Source organism: Lotus japonicus, chromosome 1, assembly GCF_012489685.1.
Source record: "Lotus japonicus ecotype B-129 chromosome 1, LjGifu_v1.2".
Classification (NCBI taxonomy): domain Eukaryota; kingdom Viridiplantae; phylum Streptophyta; class Magnoliopsida; order Fabales; family Fabaceae; genus Lotus; species Lotus japonicus.
The window spans coordinates 50,472,528-50,478,527 of NC_080041.1; positions in this window are offsets into that span (position 1 = coordinate 50,472,528).

The window sequence follows — 6,000 nt, forward strand, 5'->3', positions numbered from 1 at the left end:
TTCAATTCGTTCTGCCTCTAATCTGGCTTGTTCAGCTTGAGCTGCTGCTTGACGTGCAGCTTCTTCTGCTTGAGCTTTCTTTCTCTTAGCTTCTTCAATAGCTTCAAGAAGCTTATGTCTCTGTTCTTGTTCATGAAGAGCCACCCTTCGAGCAAACCTTTGCTTTGTAGCCTCGATCCTCTGACTTCCTTCTGCATGCAGGAGCTGCATCATAATTGGAACTTGAGCCACTAGCCAAGTGCCCAGGTTGTTCCACTCATCAGCCACATGTTCAGCATTCTCACTTAGGTCAGTCTGACCGTGCACATTGCGTAGCATCAAAGAGGCTTCATGATAGAAAATATTGATGCACTCAGAGAGAGATGTGGGTCGGAGGTGAGTGTAAGGAATTATGGAGAGGTTGGTTTCAGGAGAGGCTGGGTGATTGCTGCTGTGAGCTTCAGAGGAACCTTGTGGAGAGCCAATGTTAAACATTTGAGCATTGGGTTCAGAGGTTCCAAGGTGAGGTTCTGAAGTTTCAACCAAAGGATGGGGTGATCTAACCGAGGATTGGTTAGACACAGATTGTTCTGGTTCAGGTTCCGGTTGAATAGGCTCTTGTTGGTCTGGGGCAGGGTGAGCTTGTTGAGCCAAAGGGTCTGCCTCATGTAAAGGATTGGCCAAGATAGGTTCATCTGGGTCAACTAGACGTTCAGGTCTAGGGTCAGGATATCTCCTAGGGCTTGGACAAGTGAGATAATACTCTTCTAAAGTAGACACCTTTTCTTTTCTGACCTCCATGAATTTTCTAATGGATTCAGAGTTATTGGAGGGAGAAGAGTCAGCAACATTGGTTGGGAAGGATACAGGTGTAAGGGCTGTGGAAGAGTCTGTATCCGTGGGTCTGAGAGCCAGACGTTCTGATGCTCTTGGGACAGAGTGATCAGAGGGTCTGGGTCCAGGTTCTGTTTGGGTAGGCTCTGGTTGTTCATGAATGATGGGTTCAGAAGTTAATGGGTTGTACGGAATGGTAATGGGAGAGGTTGGTTCTTCTGACCTAGAGGGTTGGTTCTGGAGCAAATTCCAGAGAGGTGCTTCAGTAGGGGAAGGTTGAAAGAACGAAGACCTTGGGGAATGTGGTGGAGAGGTGGTTTGTGCAGCTGGTTGGGATTCAGGAATAGGAGTGAGGGGATTTGAAGAGTGTTTGAGCATGGCAGGTATGGGGAGTGCATCAAATAAATTCAAATCATCATCAGAAGCAATTGCAGACTTACTTGAATGTGCTGATGATCTTATCACTCTGGCAGGAGGTTCAGTCCTTCTGATCACTTCAGTAGCTGGTTCCACCCGAGTAGGCTTCACCACAATTCTGACCTGCTTCTTCTTCTTCTTAGGAGGACCATCCTCATTATCACCATCATCACCATCATCAGGCTTGCTGGTTTCATCTTGCTTTCTCTTGGATTGACCAGCCTTCTTCTTTTTGATCAGAGGGACATCTGATTCCTCAGAAGATTCTTCTAGGATCATCTTCCTCTGAACTTTCTTCTTGGGAGGAGAAGGAAACTCTGGAGCTGGCGGCAGTCTACTGAAGAAATCATCGAGATCAATTTCGAATCCTTGAGCCCTTAGGTCTTCAACATAGCACCTAATGGCGTCAGGATTGTCTGCCTGTGTCCACAGAGGGTAGTCATTCAGAGGCATCATTCTACTTCTGATCTCAGAAGATGTGTCTTCATGGGAAGGAGCAATCTTCTTCTTGATTAGGCCCATCTTCTTTAGAGAATTTTCCGTGAAGACATCACTGACAATGGTGGTCAGATCCTCTGTGCATCCAGCATTTTTCAGATCTTGAATGAGGCCACTCTCAATGAAGAGATCAGACAAAAGTCTCCCGAAGGGAATATACTTGATCGCTGACTTGATGGAGGCAGTGGTACGAGACTTCCGGATACATTCCTTCAAGTAGGAGAACAGGAAGTAGGGAAGGCAGATCTTCTTCTGGTCTTGGATAAAGAACAACATCACCTTCTGGTTGAAGTTGATGTTGTCTGGGGAACTGCCCTTTGGTCTCTGGTTTATGCAGTGGAGCAAAATTTTGTGCCAGATCCTGAGCTTGGGATGAAGGTCCATCACCTTGTAATTCGTCTTGCCCGGTTTGTAATTGGTGTACAGGGCCTTGTTGATCTCATCCTTCGTCTTGGGTTTCAGCTTCGATTCCGTGAATTGGAAACGATACCCAAAAGCAGTGTCTGCACCCAACAAATTCACGAAAGACTTCTCTGTGATGATGATCTTTCTTCCAAGAATGTGAGATACCACCTGAGTATCATCGCAGTCGGCGTGCTTCCAGAATTCCTTGATCAGTTTATCATACACCGGTCCTCGAAGCCTGTTGAAGTAATTTCCCCAACCTTGAACTTGGACTTCAGGACGGAGATCATACCCATTTGTAGCCAGGTTGTCGAGGTCGAATCTCCATTCTGCCAGGACTTGAAGTTCCTCAGGAGCATAAACGCAATGAACGGCACAACCCCGTTCTGCAATTGGAATAATCTGCTCTTGAGCTTGATCTTGATCTTGTGTCGGATTCTCAGGGCCCCTTTGACCCGTTGCTAGACCAACTACCATGTGAGGGAACTGGGTTGCATCTGCAGTAGCTCTTCTGGTTTGACTCACCATTTTTGAAGCGGTTGAAGGTTTGAGGTAGAAGATGAAGGTTGAAAGATGAAGAGAGATCGAGAGAGAAAACGAGGATAAGCGGTTTTGAAATAGCAGAGAGAGAGAGAGTAAAAACTGGAAGTGAAAGAGATCGTGTGTGTATAGTGGGTTTTGACAAATAACCGTTATTGATTCAAAAAGCAATTTAAGATCAACGGTTGAAAATTAAAGATAGATAGTAACAGTAAATACACAAATCACACACAGGAGAGAAGCACATCTACACGCAATCATAACAGACTGTCACACGGGCACAAGGAACTATGCATTAGACATACTGACACACGTGTTGCTGTCTCAGCTTCAGAGTCAGTACCAGTGGGTACACACACTCTGATTGAGTTACCTTCTGGACTAGACATCTTCTGATCAAGAAGTATCATAGTCAGAGGTTCTGATCCATCTTCACTCTGGACAAAAGTCCATGTTCAGATTTTTCAGAATAAAATTAAATCTATCCTCTGCTAAGGGCTTTGTAAAGATATCTGCCCATTGATGGTCAGTATCAACAAACTTCAGAAGAAGTACGCCCTTCTGTACATAATCTCTAATAAAGTGATACTTTACCTCAATGTGCTTTGCCCTTGAATGCAAGATAGGATTCTTACTCAATGAGATTGCAGCAGTGTTATCACAATAGATTGGGATATTGCTCTCAAGGATCTGATAATCCTCCAGCTGATGTTTCATCCAGAGCATCTGAGTGCTGCATATTGCTGCTGAGATATATTCTGCCTCTGCAGTTGATAGTGCAATGGTTGATTGCCTCTTGCTTGCCCATGAGACTAGATTGCTTCCCAAAAATTGACAATTTCCAGAAGTACTTTTTCTCTCTGTTCTATCTCCAGCATAATCAGCATCACAATAACCTGAAAGCTTATACTCTGATGTTTTCTTATACATCAAGCCAAGGTTAGTGGTGCCTTTCAGATACCTTAGGATCCTCTTAACAGCAGTTAAGTGGGTTTCCCTTGGATCTGATTGGAACCGAGCACATAAATGAACACTAAATAGTATGTCTGGCCTAGATGCAGTTAAGTATAGAAGTGAACCTATCATGCCACGATAGAGCTTCTGACATACTTTACCACTTTTATCTTCTTTCTCCAGAATGCATGTAGGATGCATTTGAGTCTTGGCCACTGTAGATTCCAGCATATTGAACTTCTTCAGAAGTTCTTTAGTGTACTTGCTCTGATGGATATATGTTCCTTCTGGTGTCTGATCAACTTGTATTCCCAGAAAGTACTTTAATTCTCCCATCATACTCATCTCAAATTCAGCCTGCATCATCTCAGAAAATTCTTTGCATAGAGATTGATTAGCAGAACCAAATATAATATCATCAACATAAATTTGCACAATTAAGATATCATCTTTATAAGTCTTGCAGAAAAGAGTTGTATCTACTTTACCCCTTACAAACTCATTCCCCAGAAGGAATGAGCTGAGTCTCTCATACCATGCTCTGGGAGCTTGCTTCAGACCGTAGAGTGATTTCTTCAATTTGAACACATGGTCCGGTTTCTTCTCATCTTCAAAACCTGGGGGTTGATGAACATAGACTTCCTCTGAAATATAACCATTTAGGAAGGCACTCTTCACGTCCATCTGATGTAGAACTATGTTGTGATTTACTGAAAAAGAGATCAACAGTCTGATTGCCTCCAGTCTTGCTACTGGAGCAAATGTTTCAGTGTAGTCTATTCCTTCCTGCTGGCTGTAGCCTTGAGCAACTAGCCTTGCCTTGTTTCTGACTACATCTCCTTTCTCATTCAGCTTGTTTCTGAATACCCATTTTGTTCCAATTACATGGACACTCTCAGGCTTCTTCACTAAGCTCCAAACATCGTTCTTGGAGAATTGATTCAATTCTTCTTCCATGGCCAGAATCCAATCCTTGTCCTGAAGAGCTTCATCTATGGACTTGGGTTCAATTAAGGACACCAATCCTTTCAGACTGAGCAAGGTCTCTTCAGAGGGTCTGAAGGCAGATCTGGTTCTGACTGGTTCGTCTTTGTTGCCCAAAATCAATTCCTTAGGGTGAGCTGCAGTGATTCTGCTCTTCTTCAGAGTTTGTGAGTTAGAGGGACCAGCTTCTTCCTCTGGTTCATCTTCCTCTGGCTCAACTTCCTCTGGAGCTTTGCCTTTGTCAGAAACATTAATGCTTAAATCTGCAAACTTTTCAACTAGCTTTGACTGGTCAGAGTCAAGCTTATCGTCAAATCTAACATGAATAGATTCTTCAATAGTCTTAGCATCAGTATTATAAAATCTAAAACCTTTAGATCTCTCAGAGTAACCGAGTAATATACACTTAGAAGACTTAGCATCAAATTTATGCAATCTATCCTTAGTATTGAGAACATAACAAACACAGCCAAAAGGATGAAAATAAGAAATGTTGGGTTTTATGTTCTTCCACAATTCATAAGGAGTCTTATTCAGAATTGGTCTCACAGAGATTCTGTTCTGAATGTAACATGCTGTATTTACTGCCTCTGCCCAAAAGTGCTTAGCCATGCCAGTTTCTTGGAGCATGGTTCTAGCCATCTCCTGAAGAGTTCTGTTCTTCCTCTCAACAACACCATTTTGTTGAGGAGTTCTGGGACAAGAGAAATCATGTGCAATTCCATAGGAATCAAACAGACTCTCAAATTTGTCATTCTCAAACTCTCCACCATGGTCACTTCTGACACGCACAATCCTACAAGCCTTCTCGTTTTGCACTTGAGCAATGAAAGTAGAGAACACAGCATGAGACTCATCCTTGCGGGTTAGAAACTTTACCCATGTCCAGCGGCTATAGTCATCAACGATAACCATCCCATATCTCTTGCCACCTATAGACTCAGTTTTTACTGGTCCAAAAAGGTCGATATGCAGAAGTTCCAACGGCCTTGAGGTTGAGACAACATTCTTTGCCTTGAAAGGGACTTTTGTGAATTTGCCTTTCTGACATGCTTCACAAAGAGCGTCTGAAGCGAACTTCAGATTGGGTAAGCCCCTGACAAGGTTTAGCTTGCTCAGCTGAGAAATCTTTCTCATACTGGCATGCCCTAACCGTCTATGCCATACCCACTGCTCTTCATTAACAGACAGAAGGCACTTCACATTCTGAGCCTCCAACTCAGATAATCTGATCTTATAAATGTTGTTCTTCCTCTTGCTGTTAAACAGAACAGAGCCATCGATTTGACTTACAGCCCGGCAGGACTTTTGATTGAATATAACATCATAACCCTTGTCAGCTAATTGACTTATAGACAATAAGTTATGTGTTAAGCCGTCTACCAATAA